The following is a 24606-nucleotide window of genomic DNA, read 5'->3' on the forward strand; positions in this document are numbered from 1 at the left end:
ATACTATTCAAATTCCATTCCATATTTTATGTAATTTTCGAATAATATTCGAATATTAAAAGCTCAAATTCATTCTATTATTAATATTTACGACATTACACATTCTTATGGATCGCCAATTCCACTATAGCCTGTGGTTGTTATTACACGTTCTGCCCACTAGAGGGACATCTAACATTACTACAATAAACATTTAGATCGCTTTCTTATTAACAATAACATTTTTGAGCCATTTCGTGAGATCAGTCTGCAAAAGGAGAGAGAGCGTGTGCGCGGGACTGGCTTTCGACACAAGGTCTCGTTCTCTCTCTCTCTGCCATGCACACGCCGCAGTATGTTCTTTCTCGCTCTAGATTCCGGGAGATTTTAACTAATTTGCGGGCATCAGGGAGACACTATCAATATGCGGGAGACCCGGATGTCTGTATGGGAAATCTTGATGATAGCCTAACAGCTTGGATAACGTGCACAATTGTGTTGCGATTCAAAAACTTTATTGTTCATTAGACGAAACAAAAGCATTTCATTTTCAAATGCGTGTTAGCCACGAGAAAGATTGCATATATAGATATATATATATATTTTTAAATATATATAAAAGCAATATTCGAATAGTAACTTCAGCATTCGAATAGTATTGGTTTTTTAAATATTCGAATTATATTCGAATTTTGAAATTCATTCCAACAGAATCACACTCACAGAATAAAACACTACTGCTATTTGACAAGTACATTTCCCGTTATGAATTATAATTAGGGTTGGGTATCGAGAATCGAGTATCGATTGGAACCGAGACTAACTTTTCGTTTTTCCCGGAATCGTTCAAAAGTTAAAATTTCGATTCCTAGTTTCGATATTCACAGTCCGCCGAGCGGAAGAAGAAACCGCTGAACAACACCAACGAAGAAGCGTCTACCGGAAGTGTTGGCATAACCACGCGAACATGAGTACCTTACGTCGGCGATCCAAAGTGTGCCTTCACTTTTCTAAAAATAACGAAATCTCGGCAAAATGCAAAATTTGTGACAAAAGGAGTATTTCCTTCAGAAAGTACGTTGGTTAGCAAGGTTAGCTAAACTTTTTTGACCCTGCCTCTTAAAAGAATCAGAATCGAGAATCGTTAGGAACCGGAATCGAAACAAGGAATCGGAATCGGAATCAGAATCGTTCAAATTCAAACGATACCCAACCCTAATTATAATACCATCTTGTTCATTGGTCCGTTGGTTCGATTTGCTTTCAACACCACAAGCGAACCGCCCCAGAGTTCATTTGCAATCGGGCCGAGACCGCCTGAGCGACTTGTTTTGGTGCGGATCTCTGTCATAAAAAAAGTTTGAGCTTTGAAGGTAACAAAGAACATCTGTTAGTTCCTTTTTAATTGCTTGACGGTGATAGTTCTTGCGGCAAGCCTCCATACTGATGTTCTAGTACACGCAATTTGCTGTCAACAGCCCTTGCGACAGAACAGGTGCCTCCCTTGGCACCTATCTGGGAGCGCTTCTAAGAGGCTCTGTTTGGTTCATTATCTACTAAATGTAGAATTTCTGTTTTTATTCCTCATTCCTGTGCATGAGATGTTTCCCACTAAAAGCCTAACATTTGTTTCAATTAGGCAAAAGCTAAACGCTTCATTAAGAAAGAGAGCAAAGCAGAATATTTCTCTTTTTCATTTCTCATCCCGGCGACTAAAGAAAAAGTCACTTGCGATGTGTTTGCGGTAATGGTAATTGTCACGTGTCAGCCGGGTCTTTTGTGTTAACAGGGCATGTTGGCAGGGCCCATCAGTGGAAAATTGCACAGCAAAGAGAACGCAATCAGCCTCTCGACTTCTTAAAAACAGCTCAACCCAAACAAGCTTCTCTTTTAAGGGGGAAAAAAAGACAGCGTTGCTCATTCCTCAAAGATGTGACAACAAATCATTATGGTGCAGCTATCATTGATCAACAGTCACCTGGTAATTGATATCAACAAAGTCATTTTTTCTACACCCTCCCCCTTTTCACACATGAGGGCCACCCAAACAGCAGACATCAGAAACGTTCTCTCACAGCGCATAGAGTGCTCAACGAGGTGAACGCTTCAATCTATCAAAGCAAGCTGGTAGCGAAATATAATTATACAATGAATACAGCAACAAGATCGTATTTTAAGTGTTGGAATTGTTCCTTTCCTGCTTTGCTTTCACTTCGATGTCCCCCCGGCACTGACGAGATGAAAGCGGGTGTCTATTTCAAAGATATTAGGATCAATCGCATCCCGCCAACGACGAAAGAGAGAGAGAGAGAGAGGACGAGCGAGGTTGTGTTTACAGCACGGAGGAGACTCCGCCGCATCACTGAGTTTAATTAGTAATATCACAAGCCGTTTTCTGCGCCAGCTAAGACTCTGATACGACTTCAGTAGCTGTTAATGACCTTCATTTGTGTGGGTTCGTCATTTTCAGAACACACACACACACTCTCAAAACATCCCTCTACTGTATCCAGATCAACCTTGCATTAAATTGCACAACAGAAGATGCTAAACTGCGAATTTAAAAGAGTTTTAGAAGGTTTAAAGTAGCAATAGAGGGGTGTGATACTTAATGTCCGGAAAGGCAAAACACAGCTGGTGGAGGTGTACGGACTGAATTATCAAGGTTCACAGTGATGCTCTGTTTTACAAAGCAAACTGAGAATGTGATCACTCTGCGTGTCTCACAGCAGAACAATTCTGCTCTGTAAAAGCATTAACGCCAGCTGGGACACGTTTGTGTGTGTCTCTGGCAGTGTTGTAGTACTCGAGACTCGGACTCGGTCTCGAGACCATATTTTAATGGTCTTGGTCTTGTCATGGACTCGTGTCCATTTGGACTCGGAATTGACTCGTACTCGAACATTTTTTTTTTTAGGACTCGGAATTATTCACGAGTCCACTCGAGTTCAATTCAAAATATTTTTCATGATTATTAATGTATGTTAATAAAATATTTCTTTAAATTGATTGACACGCCCAGTGATTGGTGATTTTCTAGTGCGCAACTGCGCATGACAAATTGTAATAAAATTACTTTTAACACCACCTACTATGTGGCCTTTTTACCCTAAACTGATCATATTTTTTAAACACTATAAGTAAATTCAGTAAAAAAAAAAAAAAAGGATTTCTCTAAGTAAATAAAAGTCAATTAGGTAATCAACCCTCACTGGTCTCGGTCTCGACTCAGACTCGACCGTCTCTAGTCTCGGACTCGACTCGGACTAGACTCTCTATGGACTCGGTCTTGACTCGGACTCGACTCTCTCTGGTCTCGGTGTCGACTCGGACTCGAGTGAGGTGGTCTCGACTACAACACTGGTCTCTGGCATTCAGTGGAATGACACTGAAACCAACACAAGTTCAACAAATAGAGCCGTCACAACATAGACTTCTGTTATTTTTATTAAATTAAGCAAAATGAACCTTTGGTCTAATAAAACATCGGTACCTATTCAACCGTTCTCTGAGATTTGTTTTCATGATAATCGGATGTAAAGAGTTATCTCTAAAAACTTTTTAGCATATAATGCTAGTACTGGGGGCATTTACTAAGTAAAAAGAAATCGCTAGTTTAACAGCAACATAATGAGTGTCCATACATGCAAAACGAAGCATTGAGAACTTTGTAAGTATACGGACCGTTTAATAAGATTATACCTTATAATAGTGTATACAGAAAGGAGCCATCTTAGAAAATAGTTTTGATAAATTGATCCCCGAACGCCGTTCATGCAGTTCAGCTCACTCAGTACGTCGTTCGTGGTTTGACTTGTCGTGACTGTTTTCCAAAGATGGCACCGCCTGTATACACAAAGTGATCTGTCTTTATAAAGTATCTTCGTATTAAACGGTCTGTACACTTAAGTTCTCAATGCTTCGTTTTGCATGTAGGGACCCTCATTATGTTACTGTGTTAGTGTGGGGCTATTTTGAGCCTTGTTAGTGGTATAAACTAGTGGTATAAAATTCTTTACATTTGATTATCATGAAAACAAATCTCAGAGAATGGTTGACTAGGTACCAATGTTTTATTAGACCAAAGGTTCGTTTTTGTTAAGCACAATTTCTGCATCACTCACAAAAATGGCAGAAAAAGTTCCAATCTGACTGTCCACATCAATATTTGAAGGCTCTTTTTTTAAACTTATTTGAATCTATAGGAACTCCTAGTTTCTGTAAATGCAAAAAAAAGAAGAAGAAATAAACTAAAATAATTATGATTTCAATTAAAATAATTATGTTCCATGATTTCAAAAGTTGTAAAGCTAAATGATATTCATGCATCTCAATTGTTGGGTTTCCATCAGGGGTGGACTGGCCATCAATCAGCCGACTTGCTTATATATATATATATATATATATATATATATTTATATTCAATTTATTTATTTATTTATTTTTTGTCTGAGTGACCCATAAAATTTGTACATCGGTGGGCAATTTTGTGCAAGTATGTAATTGGACAAAAAAAATAGTCAGCTTGTTTTTTTTGTTTTTTTTCCTCACAGACACGCCCATGAAATGCGTAGATTGGTTCTTTTCTTGATTGACACTGGGCTGAGCCAATCACATCTTTAAACTCCTCCCCCTCTGGCCTATGAGCGAGCGTGTAGTGTCAGTGTGTATCTGTCAAAACAGTCAGAGAGATGGAGAAGAAACGCAAGGAATGTGCAGAGAAATAGCGTGAAAAAAAGAAACAGCCCCTTCAAGTGGCTGAGGATAGTGATAAGGAGAGAAATGAGTGTGTGTAGAGAACTGCGGTAAACAGATCTAAGCTATACTTTCAGAACGCTAAGTCTATGAGTGCATGGACCTATTACCCAGACCCAGTTACGCATTATTTCCACATCTACATACTTGACGATTACGCATTTTACAAGAATTGAAATAAGACACATTTGTAAACCTAATTTTCCGCCAAAATAAAAGCTTGATGCAGTATCCGTCAAAATTAAAGATCATGTGTGTATCGTTTTCAAGTTTAGAAATTTGTACACAAGTAATTATGAAAGTGTCTTATTTTTCAGTGCATTTGTTTTGCAGTATTTATTTACAAATGTCATGGGATTAATGTTATAACTATTATGTAATAGTGTAATATAGACAGACACTATATCACAGCTAAAAGAGTTTTTCTTTGTTCAATTTGCATACTGAATATGGGTTGAAGCTCTCGATTTTGAACTCTCAAAGTGCACCAGATTGATGAATTTAACATTAAAAAGCACAACATTTTCTTGCGGAGTGGGTGGGGGCATGCCCCCAAAACCGACCACCTTTCAGCATTTTAGAATTTTCAAAAAAAAACATCACTTGGTATGATTTATAAGCTATATTTTGCTCATGGGGAACAAAAATGTCCCCACAAGGACAATATTTTGGGATATTGCCGTCTTTTGGGTACATTCGGTCCCCATAACATAGAGTTTACCAGAACACACACACACAGCCCTTTGATACCTCATCTATTAGTGATTACATCATTCTTTTGCTCCATACCATCTTTCATGTGGTTCTGATGTCTAACTGAACAGGTGGGGAAGAACATTTTGATTGAGGCAGCTGTGGGAAGCTATACATTCAACAGTGACACAAATCAAATATGTAGCTTGATACTTAAGGTTGATGACTTAATTACCCAGTTGGGACAGGCTGTATGTGAGCTTGAGAGAAAGAGAGGGAGAGACTTCAAGAGGACTTTGTTCTAGCCATTTGATTTGCACATATAGTTAAGAAATACACCGTGGGAGGCCACAAAAGACTGTGAATATGCATGGCTAAAGTGAAATGTCTGCAACCCCCTCAATAATAACTATATTCACTATACAGCATGACCTTCCCACTTGAGAAAAAGAAGTACACTTTATCATTTTTTTTAAAAAGCATACTTGTGGAAAAACTATAATTTAAAAGAATATTCTTCAGTGTGAAGTGATGGTAATGTTTTTGGACACTTGCATTATAATTGCAATGAATTTAAAATCTATTACAGTTTATATTTCCATTAAATGCAATTTTGAGACTATTTTTGACACACTATAGGACTTAAGTACACCATAGGGTTCTTGACTCAATTTTAATGAATGCTTAATGGCAAAAAGATTCTAAATAAGGAGATATCTTAATTTTTTTTTTTTTTTAATGATTGGATTTAAGACTTTCATGTTTAATTGGTTATTTCAAATTGTTTAGTGATAAATTAATTTATGAGCTGTCATTAATTGAAATAAAAATGTATTAAATTAATGAATTAAATAAATTAAAACTACATTAATTATTTAAAATTCAATTTCACAAGCGTCTGACAGAACCCTTCAAGGTTATATATCGAACCTTTTCTTTTAAGACACAAATTTATGGTAAACAAAAATATTCTTTAATGTCATTTCTATTTGAACACGTGTGTCATGTTTTTAAATACGTTTTGTAATTAGACATTTGTAATGATGAAGTTGCAATTTAGTACATTTAAAATGTAATTTTGAATGACAGTTAAAATTATAATCAAGTAGTTTACATGTGCTTTAGTATGTTAGTCAACAATCAAGATAATTGTACATCTTTTAAGATTATTAAAACAAAGATTTAAAATGTACATTGAAGTAAAAATTGTAATTTATCATTATTACAAAATACACTTAATTGGTACACTTAATATTATTAATATTAAAATTAATATAAAAATATTAATATTATAAATATAAAAATAGTTTATTATTAAGTTAATATAAAACTTAATAATAAACTTATAAACTTAAATATATATATATATATATACATTAAATGCTAAGATCTAAAGAAGTACACTACCAGAGCACAATCAATACAATGATACATATTTTTACAAAGGAAAGTAACACAAATTTCACAATTTATTAAAACAATTTATATTTTAGCAAATTCATTATTATGCCATCCTTCTGCTAGAACATGCAATGTGCATAGTTGGCCTCAATGGGCACAGTAAGTTGATGAAAACATGTTTGGCATCATAGCGATCACCATTTTCAAGTATTTTAACAGGATTATTATTATTGACTGATCAGCATCCATGACTGAAAGTCTCAATTTTGTAACATTAAAACACAAAGTTCAACAGTGTGTTTGCAGAATGCATGTGTATATATATATGTATATGTGTTTGTTCGGCCACAATAGAGTGCACATACTTCACATCATCTATAAATTAATATGTGTCATTTCTCTGTCCGAGGAAAAGATATAAAACTGGATGACCTGTCAGAGGAATTTATCATCCACCGCTTCGCCCTCCTTTCTCCCACACCACTTCCAGTCGAGTGAAAAATCGATCGCTTCTTCAAATTTTGCTCAAAGTCTGCTGCTCCAGTTCTGTCTCCAATGCCAAAGCTATATCCCAGAGTTCCTCTCTCAACCTGTTGCCCTGTGGCTCTAGATCTCCTCCAATATAAGGTATAGCATCTAAAATCCCACATGGCATATGGATAATTCCAGTCTTCTCAGAATTTGTTTGTTCCACATCGTATTCTATATAATATGACACAACATTCATATGTGAAAGTGACAATGAAGGCACATTAAAACTGCAAACAAATACACACACAAACGGTCTTCACAAAAAAACATGGATTCCATTAATGGCAGAGAAGCATAAATGAGTTTGCCCATCGCTGATCTAGGTACTGTATAGCGGTTGGTTAGTGATTAAATGATTAGTTCACTTCAAAATGAAAAGGAATGAAAAGGAAGATTTCTTTCTTCTGCTGAAAACAAATGAAGATATTTCGAAGAATGTTGGTAACCAGACAGTTAATGTACCCTACTGACTATATATGTATATATATATATATATATGTATGTATGTATATATATATGTGTGTGTGTGTGTGTGTGTATATATATATATATATATATATATATATATATATATATATTAGAGGTGGGCATAGATACATTTTTTTAATCTAGATTAATCTAGATTAAAATAGCTCATTTGAATTCTACCAAAGGCGTGTGCTATACCCAAATAAATAACTTCGCAGGTAGTTTGTAATTAGGCCTAAATATGTTTTATACAAGATTTAACACTGGAATGTTCATATTATTATAAATAATTAGAGTAATCACAATTATTTTATTCTATTGTCAACCCTAGTTTTAAACAGCACGAAATAATAACTAAATCAGTTTTTTTTCATAAGGTTTTCTTGTGTAATTCTAAACCCATTTGATCTACTTTTCTTCTATGTAACACGAAATGAATTATTTTGTAGTGTCCAGAAAGCTCTTTTTCTTACAATAGCTACAAATAAGAGAGGGATGAAATATGAATGCATATAATGCATAATACAGAAATCAGCTGCTTGAATGACAATTGCTGATGTTATTGGATTTTCAGGTGAGATTCTCAATGAATTCAGTTAACGGATGCTCTGAAATCACTACATACGTTTTCTGTATCCGATCTTGAAAAGATCAGGTGTAGCCTAAATGCCCTCCGAAACTCTGATCACTCAAACCACATCAGAAGGTAGTCTTGGCCACATTACAGACGGAACTGGACATGTGTAAATGCATCTGGTTGTTGAAACCACATATGTAAATGTTACTACTCCCAAAAATGCTAAAAATTAAACATGTGTGAGAGCGTGTTATAGGCCATATGTCATGTTATTTTAGTCAGATATGACGACGCTACTGCGTCGCGCATCACCTCAGATGAGAAGCTGAGCGCCTATCAAACCAGCGCGCCGCAATCTATCGCAAATCAAAGTGAAAGTAAGCCGCAGACACTTAACACTACCATCTTCATTAAAAGTAAAGAAACTAAATGATCTTACCAGGTTGCCGCTCTCTCTTATTGCTGTCTTTGCTGATTTTGAAATTAGCCAAAATGCAGCTCATATCTGTTTTCGGTGACGTGCACTTCATTAAATCCGCATATAGCGGGGGAATTGAAGATCGGATTAATATCCGTTTTGCAAAAACACATGTATGTGACCAAGTGTAAATTGAATCGTTTTGATAAATCAGCTATCTGATCTGAGAAAAGGCATGAAGTGGCCAGGTGTAAACAGCCCCCTAGACGTGGCGCGGCGCTTCTCGTTCGGTGTGCGACCCCTTTTACGGATGTGTATTTCCCTCATATTAAATATAAAATCCATCTCTGATATGTTCCTAATGTCTGGATAAACAGACGTTTCAATATATTGGTTTTAAATTACCCTTACAGTGCAATTCGACTACATCTGCGCTAAAATATCAAAGTGCAAGTCATCCTAGCTTGCGTGGTATAGTCAGCTCCCAACTCAACTGTGAGAATAGATTAACGGCGATATTTTTTTTAGCGCCCGACAAGAGTCTTGCGTTAACGCCGATAACGGCCCACCCCTAATATATATATACACACACACATATTTTTTATTTGTTTATTTATTTATTTCCTACTATGGAAGTCAATAGGGTTCATCAACTGTCTGGTTCTTCAAAATATCTTCTTTTTTTTGTTCAGAAGAAGAAGAAAAAAATCATACATGTTTGAAACAACTTGAGGTAAATGATGACATAATTTTCATTATGAAGTCAACTATTCTTTTAACACGGAAATACAACACAAAAACATGCCAAAACTGTTTAGTGAACTTACCCTGACCGTGTGTACTTTGAAGGATTACAGTAAAGCAAACCGCAATTACAAACCTCACAGAATCACGGCAACATTCATTTGACATGAGTGGTAGCCTATCTTTTGTCAGCCAGGCACACGGACACAAGAGTGCATACACATTTTCACCAACACACATAAACAGAATTAACATACTGACTGACTGGCAAGTCCTTCCATTCTGCCAATGAAATGACAACACAGAATTTCCACTCAGTCATGCACTGCAAAGCCACGCAATCACACAAATGAGCTTGGTTTCAATTGCCCACAAAAGCACACTTGATTTTGCCTAGAGAGCACAAGCTTACACATTTACATTTTCAGCATGTGTAGAATGCCTACTGACACAAAATGACAAGTGCATAAATACAGGTCTAGATCCAAGCATCTTAAAAACGTTGGATTTACGAGCATGTGTGAAAACACACACAGACACAAACTTAAAAACTAAACACACACACACACTTTTCTGACGTTATCAGTAAGGGAGATTTATGCGTTCTCACAGAAGAATTTATGAAAGGCAGCTCTTCTCTGATGGGCACACCAGCTAAGAAATTGCTTTTGAAAAAAGGAGGAAAAAAAAATTTGATTCGAAAGATTTATTTCAATCTACGCCAAGAATGCATGATATATTCAATCTGTTTATTTGAGTGAAACAATCATTTTGAAGCTTGGAGAAGTCCAGCCACAGATAAGGCTGAATTGCATTTAGTGCAGCGTCTTTATAGTGTCTGCCTCAGCGTGTTTAAATCCATTCTTTTGACGATGTTTAGTTTCTCACCATAGGGGGTGAGTGACGGCAATGTGTGCATCATTTATTCCTTTGTTTGTTTTTCCTTATTGATAGATTGCTTGCTACCATAACCATTCAATGATGAAATATCTCACGCGGGCAGACAGGCAACACGTTTTGGTGTGACGAGACCTTGTTTCGGGTTTATTTAGTCTTTTATTTAGTGATTTGGGAGATGTGATTGAGATTTTAATTCTTATTGATCACTTTTCTTTATCATACTTTAAACATTTTACTAATTATGGGAATATTATAGTTAAAAATAATAGACTTAAGTGTGAAGTGAAGGTTCGGACACTTAATTGTTCGTTAACTAATTAAATGAAAATGTATTATAGTTTAGATTCATAATAAATGCAATTAGCTGAACTTAACCCACTTAAGTAGGACTTTTTTATATATATTGTCTTTAGTCTCATACTCTCTCGCTCTCTTCGAACCAGTGATTGACAGCTGGAACCTCAGTGGGTTCTCCGGACCATGGGAGGAGAGGAGGTTGGTAGCTAGGGTTGGGTACCGAAACTGGAACCGGTTCTGACGTAAACGGTAGTAACCAGACCGAATAAAAATGAGAACTTCGGTGCCTGATTTCGATTCCTGAGTCTACGGCATGAGGCGCACACACGCAGTCTCTCACTGTCTCCCTCTTCGACGTGCGCGCACTGTACGGTTTATTAAAGCACTGTCTGATCTGTCTTGCACGCGCGCTCTTGCTTGCTCGCTCTAGATTCCGGGAGATTTGAACTAATTTGCGATCATCCGGGAGCCGTTATCAATATGCGGGAGACTCCCGGAACGTCTGCTGATAGCGAGGAGATTAAACACACGTGAAATGTACACGTGAAATGTTTGGCTGCATTTCACGTGGAAAATGACGCGTCGGAAAGAATAACGATTGTCTATGGATATAGAATCACCATTCGCGCCGCGTTGACGCTCACGTCGTCATATTATATTGGCGCGCGCATCATCTGCTCCTCAGAGTTCGCTGTCGAAAAAGAAAGCTTGTCGGCAGCGCGAGATATTTGGCAGCGAACGCAACGTCTCATTCCCTATTAAGAGAACATGGGTTACACAGAGACGTTCTCTTTCATATACTCAAAGCCGCGTATAAGACGCAGTGGGAACGAAATATCAAACTGGCTAAGAGCTTAACTAGTAAATGACAAGATAACTTACATGACTAGTTAAAGCAGACAAAACATGGGAACCTGTTGCCATGTCGATATTATATTACCCTGGTAGTAATCTCTATTAATCTCCAGTATAATTACATTGTTTGATATAATATTGTTTTATTTGATACTATGTAAATATGAACTTTTATTTTATATTGGTTTATTTATTATTACCATATGTTACTTGTATTTATAAGTTAATATTGTGTCCAGTTTGGCCCTGTAAATAAAGGGGTATATTTTTTTTTTTGACAAAGTGTGTGCGGTTTCGTTTTCTTAAGTACCGTTTCAAGAACCGTTTAGGCACCAGAACCGTTTAAAAAATACAGAGTAGGTACTGGTATCGGATAAAACCCAACCGGTACCCCACCCTATTGGTAGCCAAGGATACATTGGAACGGAGTAAGCCCAGTGGTGGATTGGTGCAGGGAATTCTAGGCATACTCCACCCAGGGGAGATAGCGGCTCCAGCTTTTTTGGTGCTGGTGACAGTATGACCACAGGTATCTCCCCATCTCCTGGATTTTGTGCTCAGTCAGGCCGTTGGTTTACAGATGGTAACCTGATGATAGATTCACAGAGGAGTTTGAAGGCCCTCCACAACCGGGAGATGAGCTGGGGGCCTCTATCTGATACAATGTCTTCTGGTAGACCATAATGATGGAATACTTGTTGGAACAGGAGTTCTGTGGCTTTGAATGCAGTGGGCAGGCTCTTGATAGGGATGAATTCACAGGCCTTGGAGAAGCAGTCGACGACAACAAATGCACAGGTGTGATGGTTGGATACGCACAACCGGCGCTGCATCATAGAATGTCTCTGAATAGGTTCACGCTCACTTTTGGGGGAAAACAAAGTAGACTCCCCATAGACTTCAATACAAAATAACAACAAGAATGATTTGAACCAAACAGTTCAAAAAAAATAAAAAAAATACTATGGAAGTCAATGGTGGCAAAGTTCCAATCGTTCTTCAAACTACCTTCCTTTGTGTTCAGCAGAAGAAACTCATAGAGGTTTACAACAACTTGATGGTGAGTAAATGATGACAGAATTTTCATTTTTGGGTGGAGTATCCCTTTAAGGGTCTGGTAGTCGATACATGGCCGCAAGCCTCTGTCCTTCTTGGCCACGAAGAAGAAGATGGATGTGGCAATGGACAGATGAAACGTTGTTTGAAAGCCTCCTGAATGTACTCTTCCATGGCCTTCTGTTCCGGGATGGACCTACCCTATCTCACGACCAATTCGTACGAATTCGTACGAGTGATTCAAAAGTGGCTAATTCGTACTAATTCATACGACCTCACTCGTACGAATTCGTACGATTTGTCTAAACCCACGTGACGGTTATGTTTAGGGGCGGGGTCAGGGGTAGGTCATTCGTGCGAATTCATACGAATTGGCTAATTCGTAAAATATGTACGATTTAGCAAAATCGTACTAATTCGTACGAGTGAGGTCGTACGAATTGTTACGAATTAGCCACCTCGTAAAATTCGTACGAATTCCCGTGAGATCGGGTTGGATGGACAGTGGGTAGATTTTACCCTTAGGTGACGTTGCCCCAAGCAGCAGGTCAATGGTGCAGACCCATGGCCGATGAGGTGTTAGATGGTTCACAAACCTTAATTTTAAAGGGGTCGTGTTTTTTTACGTTTTTTAATGTTCCTTGAGTTTCACTTATAATGTAACATTTTTGTCTAACAAAAAACCAACGTATTTATGTGGAAAAAAAAATGTCATTCCTCATTTTGATCCTCTGTCTAAGGCCCCGCCCACACTACTGTGTTTTCGTTTTAAAAATGGAGACCTTTTGCTACGTTTGCACCTCCCGTCAAGACTAAAATGGGAAAAACGAAGACCAAAAACGGAGAAGTTTAGAAACGCTGCAGCTCCGTTTTGCGTTTTGAATCTCCGGAGGGCGTTTTAGTATGGACGGGACAAAACGGATGAGTTTATAAACGATGACGCAGGGGCTCCCGTTCAGCTCTATGATCGGGTGTTATGAGTCATGACGTATCCTTCCCTGATTCGTCATTCACTGTTTACACCGGCACGCGCATGCCCAGTGTTGGTTAATGGTCACGTGATCCGCGTTTTCAGTCGTTTTAATGTGGACGGAGATCATTTCTAATACGCAGATAAAAAGCTGGTGTGGACGGAGATCGTATTCGTTTTAATTCTCAGTTTTTAAACGAAAACGTAGTAGTGTGGACGGGGCCTAAAATGATCAAATTTTAAGGGGCGGATCAGTTAAGGCTGTCAGTAAATAGCCACTATTATGATTGGCAAACGTCATTACAGAGTCTCAACTCTCTCAAATATTTAATTTTCATTAATTTGTACGGTCTTAATTAAAGTACACTTCAATGGATTTTTATTTTAATAATCTTATATATAATATTTGAAGTGCACCACAAGTACACTTTCAATACAATTAAGCATACTTTTAAAGGGGTTGACAAAGATGCTCATGCCAAAAATGAAGAAATGTAGACCTCTGTGCTCAGATAAAATAGAAGTTATGCTACTTTTAATCATGACAACACCGGATTACAATTAATTGATGCTGAAGCTGGCCAATATGACACATCTAACCTTTATAATATAAAATAGTCACACAAAATGATAACTTTGAACATTTCATTTACAGATATGAGCGGGGAAATTTGGAAAACCTGAAAGACTGTATAATTTTACAGTAGTCCACCATAAGAAAGGAAAAGGTCATGTCATAATGCAGTTTTAGGTTCATTTTGAGATATATATCAGAAGGACAGGTACATGGCCTTAAGGGACTATGCTAGAAACCAGAGAGCCAAGATGGTTGTCTTCTTCAGAAATATACAAAATCAAACTTTACACAGGCAGCTGAGACTTTTCAAATTGCATGATGACCAACAACCTGCAGTATGAAGAGAGTTATACAATATTCAACAGATAATCGTGATACAACGTTCAATGTGGATATGAAATAAATACATCAACATTAGTTAGAGGCATGTCAGATGAGACATCACAGCCAATGCTTGGAATAAAGCTTTCCAAATCCTGCTAGATTAATGGCTCCGGATGTTGAATGTGAATGTCGAGGTTAACAGCTAGTCTCAGGTCAAAAGGTCACGGCCTCAATGACTGATAAACGGGAAGATAAACTTGGATGTGGCTCAGTTATGGTCATGACACAGCAAGTGAGTTAGCGCTTAGATAAACAAGGATGGATGGAAAAGATTCCCGACAGTCATTTATCTTAGCGATTCTATGAAATCATTTTTGAAGTTTGATTTGACAGGTTGAAAGAGGGACATTTGATGTCAGGAGAGACTTTGAGGTGGCTGCAAAGGAGGAATTGAGGTTAGCTTAGTAGAGACTTCTACTGTCAAAAATAGTTTTCTTTACCACAATCTATATATTTTACAAAACCCTGAAAATAAAAGGGTGAAGGACATCGACACTGCACCCATACACCCGAAAGCATACACACATTTTCTTTCCAGTAGGGTTGGGCAGTATGACGGTACATATCGTGACCACGGTATAAAGAGTCTATCATTCGAAGAAATTTTACTATATAGTTTATTAGTGTGTGTAATGTAAATAGATCTGTGTAGCACAGTAATGTGCCATGACACAATAATGTTTAAGTGATTATTCTTATTACTTGTCAATTTATATATATATATATTATTAGTATTATTATTATTCATTTAACACTGTTGATTGGTACAAGAGTTGGAAAATTAATAGTTTGTTATGTGTGGTGATGTGCATGTTACATGTTGAAGCTGTCATGACGATGTAATTTCCTGTAAAGGATCAATAAAGTATCAACAACAACAAAATGCACAAGCGCAGAATGCAGACCGCATGCATTTTTTTTTTCCACTTGAATGGTCAGATAGATCCACAATAAATGTCAAAATGCCCGTCTTGTGAAGCATTCACGCAAACATAGTCGGTTATGTCTTAAATTAACGAAAACATTTAACGAAAACCGGATGTGTATTAGTACATTCGGTCTTAAAGGGACAACAGCATAATAAACTGCTGTCCGTCTCATTAATGTTAATTATTAATGCTTTCTTGATTTTTTCTTGTTCCAATCCAAATCAGTGCAAATTAATGCAAGTCGTTCTTCCATGTTGTTTGCGGACATGATTATTTTGTTGAGAATGATATTTAAATGACATTGTAGTATATCAACATATAAAATATACCCAGACTGGGAAACAGTGTGGTCAAACCTTGGCCTTACTTCTAAAAACCGTAATCATGTATTTATTCATTTTAAGGCTATCCATCGTTTCTACTACACACCATACAAGCGATATCACATGAAACTTAAACCAAATCCATACTGCAGTTTCTTTTACAAGGATTAATCTATTCTGGAAGTATGTGATTGTTAGGTTACATGATCTTACAGGTCTATATTTGGTTTTGGACTCCTTTTTACTATTATTGAATAATGATTCAAAGTACCAATTTTCTTTACATGCCAAAAAAGTGTTAATGGGAGGGTTCACAGCTGCCAAAAAAAGCTATTTTACAGCAGTGGATAACCCCAGATACAAACTTAAGGCAAACTGTGTAATGAAATGAGACAATACAAAATTGCTTCGAGTGTACAACCACAAAGATCAATAAGGCAAAAACAACCACTGTAAACACCTAGATGAATATAGCCTCTGCCCTTCTTTGAATATTTTACAGTCAATATTTTCTACCTGTGTTTGTTGAGTGTGTTGTCTTCTGTGTGTATGTGCGTGTTTTTATTTGACTTTATTTTAATTGCATTTCTATCTTCATCTGAATGCTCTCTCTGTATGATATATGTTGTTTATTGACCCTGTGCAGTCAATAATTGTATCCCTTAAAACTCATCTTTGATCACCAAATGACATATTAAAAAAAAAAAAAAAAATCCTGTTATTTTTTTCCATGCCTTAAAATAGCTTGAAAGTAACTCTACACCCTTGCTTTATTAAGTATACATGGATTCATGGATATGCAAATTAGCCCCGCCTCCGCTCACTCATACAGGCTCGTCTACAAGTCGATGTATCAGAATGGTAATGCGTTTTATGTATCGCTCTCTACAACATCGGACACATAACAGTAATTAATATGATTAGCCTTTGGCTTGACTACATCAAACAGCTAATAATGTGTTGCTAATGTTACACAAACCATGTTCCCGTTGGCATCTCAGAGTCAGACAGCTGCCTTCTAAAAATCAGCATCCTTAGAAATGCTTTGAACAAGTCAGATCATCAGTGAAGACAGGCAAATAGTTGATCATAATATAAATCATATACGGTACATACAGTAATTCACCCGCAACATCGCCTACCCGATTTTTCATATCAACAGAAAAATATACAAGAATAGCCTGGCTTCTCTTAAAGGAGTAGTTCTTGCTGATAATTTACTCACCCGCATGTCGTCCAAGATGTCCATGTCATTCTTTCTTCAGTCAAAAAGAAATTAAGGTTTTTGATGAAAACATTCCAGCATTTTCTCCATATAATGGACTTCAATGGGAACCAAACGGTTCAAGGTCCAAAAGACAGTTTCAGTACAAACTGCAAACTGTTCAAAGGGCTTTAAACGATTCCAGACGATGAATAAAGGCCTTACCAAGTGAAACGATCGCTCATTTAATAAATAAATAAATAACTAAGTTTAAGTTTTATACGCTCAAATGTTCGCCTTGCTCTGTTCTGACACAGGTTTGTTACTCTCCATTTCGAACTCGTTCATCAAAATCAACAAATCTTTTTCAGAGTCATTTGGTTCATTTAACAAACGAATTGACTTGGAAAAAGATTTGTTCATTTTGATGAAGGAGTTTGAACGGGAGAGTCACAAACATGCATTGCATTACAGTAGTATTGCGATCGTTTGGCTTGATAAGACCCTTATTCATCGTCTGGAATCGTTTAAAGCCCTTTGAACAGTTTGTAGTTTGCACTGGAACTGTCTTTTGGACCGTTTGGTTCCCATTGAAGTGTATTATATGGAGAAAAATGCTGGAATTTTTTCATCAAAAACCTTAACTTCTTTTCGACTGAAGAAAGAAAGACATGGACATCTCGGGTGACATGGGGGTGAGTAAATTATCAGCAAAAGTTTTTTTAAAAAAGTGAACTACTCCTTTAAGACATCCCTGCTTCAGTTAATTATATACTAAAGCCCGCAGACACTTTGACGTGATTGGTTACAAGGTAAAACACCAGCGATTTTAAACCAAGTTTTTTAAAACTTTTTTTTTTGTCTTTAAGAGAATGTTATTTTTTTTTGTCTTTAAGAGAATGTTATTTTTTTTTATTTTTTTTTTTACATTTTTTGTCTTGTCTACAGCATTTTCGTTTTGATTTATACTTAAAACAACAATGTTAGTGGGGCAAGAAAAAAAAGTCAAGATATGTTCTCTTAAAATAAGTATCTAAATAGTTTTTTTTCAGTAAATATAACTTGTTTTATAGAAATTCTTCATGGAAAACAACACAAAGATACTGATAAAAGAAAATGATTTCCACAGTGTAGAACAAACCCAGATGTTTAGATAGCGAACAGCACTCTCATTTTTTTCCCCCTTCGCTTGTGAATTTTGTAAGTACATAAGCGAATCCACAGGAGAGCAGGCGAAGATGTGCCTGATATTTCGCAACAACCTGAATATCATCTTGTGTGGGAGTATTTACACCAGTCAGCCAGTGCAAATATCAACTTCAGACTGCACTGCTGAACTCAGCCCGGCTTCACTCCCAACAGTAAACTTAACATTGACTCACACTCGGAGACAGCAATTAAATAAGAGCCATCAGTTGTGGGAGATCACAGCCAATGCGTGCACGTGGGTGTAGGTGAATAACTAAAATGTGGTGCTGAATATTCGTGTTTAATGTCACTGTCTAGTCTGCTTCCAACTCCCACCAGCACACTTTACTGGTTCAGACCACGCCCCACTGCACTCTGCTCATGAATTATGCATAAAGGTCCCCTATAGCAGGTGTAGTCGGGCCCATGAAACGATATGAATATTCAGTCATGGCGATAATGAAATCAAAATGTTAAGGATGGTTGTGTGTGGGTTGAGCGTAGGAATTGCTGGGGTGCGCAGATGGGGAAAAATGAGAGATTTGATTTGCACTGACAGAACCAAAATGCTTAGCCTTAAATTTAATAGCTCGTCAAAATTCTGATGGAGATGTCATTTGGATGGAAAGGACACCGGGCATTTTGTGCACACCTAAGATAATGGGTTATGGTAAAAATAAAAGGATTTTAGATCATTAATCATGGGATGTGAATATCCAAAACTCATCGCTTTGACAAGACAAATGTAGACTGAGTAACCAGGAATGAGGTGAAAGGTGGAAAGCCTTTACTGATTGACCAACTGTCTATTCACGTCTCACGTCATGATTTTGCAGGGTTAGACGTGGCGGCGTTCCAGGGTCAACATATTTTGTTGATCCTGGAACAACATTCCGGTCTGACAATGTAGTCCTAAACTTGTCCCTACTCGTTACTTATCCCTAAAATCAGAGGGAAATGATCTTGGGTGAGTAGTTTACTTAAAAAAAAAAAAACGTTTGCTGATAATTTACTCACCTCCATGTCATCCAAGATGTCCATGTCATTCTTTTGTACATTTTACCTATAAATTCATTATTGTGCTGTATCAGAGAATGTCTAATTGAAGAGAATTGGCACTGGCTGGTTACTTCCGGGTTCTGGACCATCTCTGTCCATGCGGGGGCGCTCGCGGTCGAGTGCAGAATGAATGGGAGTCAATGGGGTTTCACCCCCAGAAATCCACTTTTCTCAGGATGTAATTTTTTTGTCAAGTAATTTGAAAGTTGCATTCATAAGGGAGGGCTAAGAAAATACACTCAGCTGAAAATTGCATTTTTAAGTTTTAAGCACTTATCTGTTCTAAAAATCTGTTCAAAACTGTGATGACGTCACACAATAGCAGAATGCTACTGTAGCATGTTCCGGCCAAAAACAGCCTAACCTGTAAGAAATCAAAAGGACATGAGTACTCGTTCATTCGACTTTTGGCCTATAATCTATATTGAACTTGCGGAATCAACAATAAAATCTATTTTGATTGAACAACAAGCAGGTGAAAGAGACACATTTAGCCGTTTAGCTCCATAGACTCCCATTCATTCTGCACTCGCCCGCGATCACCTCCAGTGGAATTCTAATGGAACTGCAACCAAGGTGATGCACAATGGGGCTAATAGGAAGTGCCAAGGCTCTCCGTTAGACGGGCTCTGGCTGTATATCGTTTAATTTTATGCAAAGCAACATACAGGGGCGATGCAAGTCACCTAACCGAGTGTTGTGTCGATCGTTTCGTATGATGGAAACGCCTGGTGCCTTGCATAAAATGTTATGATTTTATTCAAAAACAGAATATGAATACGCATGATGTTAAAGTAACACTTTGGAACTTTTCAACGTTTATAATATATTACCAAAACCCATTGAGATGGTACATCGACTTAAAATAGGTTGAATGACACATCTGCCGTATCCTGAAGGTGTCTGTATCGCTTTTACTAGCACTTTGTATCTTCGGGTTTCGGGTAGGAACCCGAGCACAAAAAGAACTACAAAATTCGACCGCTTTACGGCAAACGTCACTTCCCCACAACTTCCTCAGATTCTGACGATAGTGCTCAACTCGCGTTTGATTGCCGTCTGTATGTTTTCGTCATGGCCAAACAACAGCTACAAGGAAGAAGGCAACGGTTTTAACAGAGGAAACTAAAAAAAAGAAAAGTGGAGAGTGAGGATTAACATTGGTCCAGCTTTCGCTTCCATCGCTGGCGTGAGCTAAAAGAGGAAGGGTGCTCAACCGATGCTGACGCTTGCCTGAAAACAAATGCCGTTTCCGAGGTAACCCAGATAAATTCAGATAAGCAGTGTAGTATTTTCTGGTCTTAAAAAAAGACCAGATAAAATGCCCACAGCCCAGTGTTCATTTCTACTCACAAACACAGCCCGCCTCAGTGCAGGGCTCGCACAAATAAATCGACTCATGTCAAATGTAACCTTACATTAAATGTAGTGAACGTGCCCACGACTCAGTAGTACCCACAAACACACCACATGTCCCACGGTTTCTGTAAAAATAAAACAACACACATAACGTTACAGTCAGCTCAGGCCGACTTTGTTTTCAGTGCAGTAAATGTGCCCGCTGTCCCGCGCCCACATTCACTCACAGACATAAGCCCCACGGGGCTCACCCCACTCTCTCTCTCAGCCGACTGCTATAAGGGAATCGAACGCGGCAAAGAATTATAAAATTATAGAAAAATTATTTATACAGTGTATTAATGCATAGTGATACTTGATTGATATACAAGAACATGCTAATAAGCTCCACTGCAGTGTGTTAACTAGTATACGTTACTAATTCATTAGTAATTGTTCATGTTTAGCAACAGAAATCGATAATAGAAAGTTGGTGCACTTCTTAAAGGGGACATATCATGCAAAATCCACTTTTTTAGCCCTAAAATGCATTTTGTTGTATATTTGGAGTGTTTATAAGCACAGAAAAGATGAAATGATTCTCTTCAGGTGCTTCGTTTATATCTTTATATTCTGTTTTGGCCATATTTTTCAACCAGTTAAGATTTTTCTGTTTTCTATGACGTTTTTTGAACTACAACGTCACCGTATTTGCTGCGGAACTGAAAAATAAGGACATTGACTACCGGTCCAAAACTTCGAGCAATCCGCCATTATTATTTCTCGCTCCGATTTTGTAGATGCAGAAGTTACGAGAGGGCAAGTCAAAATGTTCGGTTTTTGCATGTAGTTACCTGAAGCACTTCAAGGATTCCCACTTCAACAACCTCCGCCAGAATAAAGAAGGGTTTGCCGATTGACTTCGTCTGAATGAGGGGTAAATTCCCTTCTATCTTTGGAGACAACGAACAGAGCATTTCGATAAGCTGTAAATATCGTTAATGAAAATAAAGTACTTTACTTTCTTAAAACACATGGTGGTCATGGTTTAGCAGTACCTTTGTCTTTCTTTGTTTTTGTTTTGAAGTAACGTTACACGTCTGCAGTATTATTGTTCTTGAGTTTCATCAATGGTCATTTAGCTGCGTTGTTTTCTGATGCTTTTCTAAACGTATCATATTATCAATACAGATTGTTAGTGGTAAGATTAGACCGTAGTCATTTATCTTGTCAGTGTGCTTGTTTTAACAAGAGAAATAGTCGACTTTCACTAATAACACAAAACAGTTAACTCACATACCAATATATCCATATGAAGAGGTTGTTCTGCAGGTTCATCATCATCTTTATCAACTCGCTCGCTCTGGCTCGAATATGTAAGGCTTGATGGACAAGTCTTCTGTTGTTGACATTTTATTAACGTGTGAATAAAAATGTTCTTGGAAGGTATCGTATATAATCGTATATCTCAAATCAAACTACAATAATGGCCGAACATGGGGAGTTGAACTGACCGTTAACTCATCGACCTGGAGAGCGGGCGGGGTATGACGCATCTTTTTATTTAAAGGGGCCGCTTTGAAACGGGTCGCTCAAGACGCACATCAGAAAAGGGGTAGAAAAGGGGCCAGTGGAGCTATAATAATGAAGAATTCAGACCCAAGCATTGCAGTTATGTTTTATATAGACCACAACGGTATGATTTATATGTAAAAATGAATGATTTAAAAGCATGATATGTACCCTTTAAAAAAACACTCAAAATGTGTGCTTGTCCTTTCGTTCTGATCCATGTTGCTCCTCGTAGTGATTAACATGTCTTAGGAGAGTCGGATCTTGTGGATGCCGAGCAGGCACAGCAGCCGTCTGCAAAGACAAATGACCCGGCCGACTGAGGTTAATGCACGTGAAGCAGCAAACATGGACTGCCAGACTGGCCGACTTGGTGGGGTGGGAACAATGTTGAAGACCCACGCACCTTGAGCACTACGGCTAACACCGTGATTAATACACTCTGTGGCTAATTAGCCCAGCGCTGGAAGAACGCTTTAATAGCGAAACTCGTCAAAAACAAGCCTAGCTGCTGTCGAAGTCAGGGAGGTAGCAAATGAGAAAGAGAGAGGCAGGCAGAAGAATATTAACCTGTCTTACAGGAGTCGTCTGGCACCCTGTCCCACACCATTACCCAGGTCCAATGCGTGCTTTCTCTGTTTGCACCGCTCAGATTTATAACCAAGCAGCTCATACTGGGACCATTTACTGCCCACTGACGCTTTTAGACTAACTCTCATTAAGGGTGAGATAAACGGGTCCCTTCCAAGAGCAGGAGAGACCCAATATACCACAAATTCAGTCACTATTCCTTCCATCAAATCACTGTGATCGCACAGACAACCATGTTTAAATTCACCATAACATACTGAGACACAACTTAAAGGGATACTCCACTTTTTTTTTTTTGGAAATAGGCTCATTTTTCAATCCCCCCAGAGTTAAACAGTTGAGTTTTACTGTTTTCAGATGTATTCAGCCGACTTTCTGATATTTAGAAGAATATCAGTAAACAGACAGTTTCTGGTCTCATTGACTTCCATAGTATATTTTTTTTTCCTACTATGGAACGAGACCAGTAATGGTCTGGTTACTGATATTCTTCTAAATATCAGAAAATCAGCTGAATACATCTGAAAACGGTAAAACTCAACTGTTTAACTCTGGGGGAGTGGTAAAATGAGCCTATTTGCAAAAAAAAAAAAAAAAAGTGGAGTATCCCTTTAAGAGTCAAAAACTAGGTAAAGATTAAAAATTGCCAGATTAAAGTTTTACATTTTAAATCAATGTTTTATTATCTTGTCATGCTTTAAAGAACTATAATTGGTTTGATGTGTTGACTAACATGCTAAAGCACATGTAAAGTATAGGGATGTACCGATATGAACATTTTGACCGATACCGATAACCAATAACTCGATTACCGACATATTGGACGATAAATCTAAATCCAAATTTTGGGAGCCTGATTACAAAACCAAAAGGCTCACCATTAAAAGCCATGTGTTAACAGAAATTTGCTGTTAAACAGCATTTTGCATTGCTGTTTGAGCACGCGGGCTGAAGCTAAATATGACCAGCTTCAGGTACAAAGTGCAGCGGTGTATCTCAATTAAATGAGATCAGATATTTATACTAGGCTACATAAACTTAATTTTAAGTTACTTATATCTGCACAAAATGACGCGCATTCACAAGTGAACTTGAACTAAGTTACGTGCTAATCCGAATGTGTAACTCTTGTTGTAGACGCGCTCTTACCACAACCACGCGCTAAGCACAACTAAGACTAACGAAACTAACGAAACGAGTCTAGCGAAACACAACTAAGCCGAAAGAATTTACAACATTTTATTACAATAATGTTATGTACATGACAGTCACAGAAGTTATTAACATTGTGTATTGCTGTTTGAGCGGTGCATGCTAAAGTTAAAGATGATCACCAGTACAATGAAGCGCTTTACTGCATCAACCATTAACTTAATCAAACACATCCTATATGAGATAAATCAGGTTGTCAAATCATTAAAAATATGCATTACATTTTTTTATTTAATACAATACAACTCTAATATTCAATTAAATGCATTTAATATATAGTTAAATCATAGTACACTTTAATTTAACTTTAATAATAACTGACAAGGAAATTGAGTGTTTGAAAACATTACATAGATTCTGTTTGCACTTAGCTATATTAGTCCCATTAAAAGTATGCTAATGCTTCCATTTCAAAAGCGTTGCCTTTACAAAAGAAATTGCAGGTGCCAAGACACCAACATTTGCAATCAAACATTTCTCAAATTCTTCCTAGACCAAATCATCTGGGCCACACATATGTGTATTAATTGTATAGCTCAATAATGATCAATTTTAAGAGACGCGTCTCACACAAAGTTCATACTT

General features: G+C 37.5%; 1 protein-coding gene across 1 annotated transcript in view; it reads right to left on the bottom strand.

Annotated features, from left to right (window-relative positions):
* The window catches only part of ppargc1a (peroxisome proliferator-activated receptor gamma, coactivator 1 alpha), a 296143-nt gene that overhangs the window by 193491 nt on the left and 78046 nt on the right, over positions 1 to 24606 (bottom strand). The gene's annotated exons all lie outside the window — the stretch shown is intronic.

This window comes from Pimephales promelas, chromosome 1 (assembly GCF_988280905.1).
Source record: "Pimephales promelas chromosome 1, fPimPro1.hap1.1, whole genome shotgun sequence".
Lineage (NCBI taxonomy): Eukaryota > Metazoa > Chordata > Actinopteri > Cypriniformes > Leuciscidae > Pimephales > Pimephales promelas.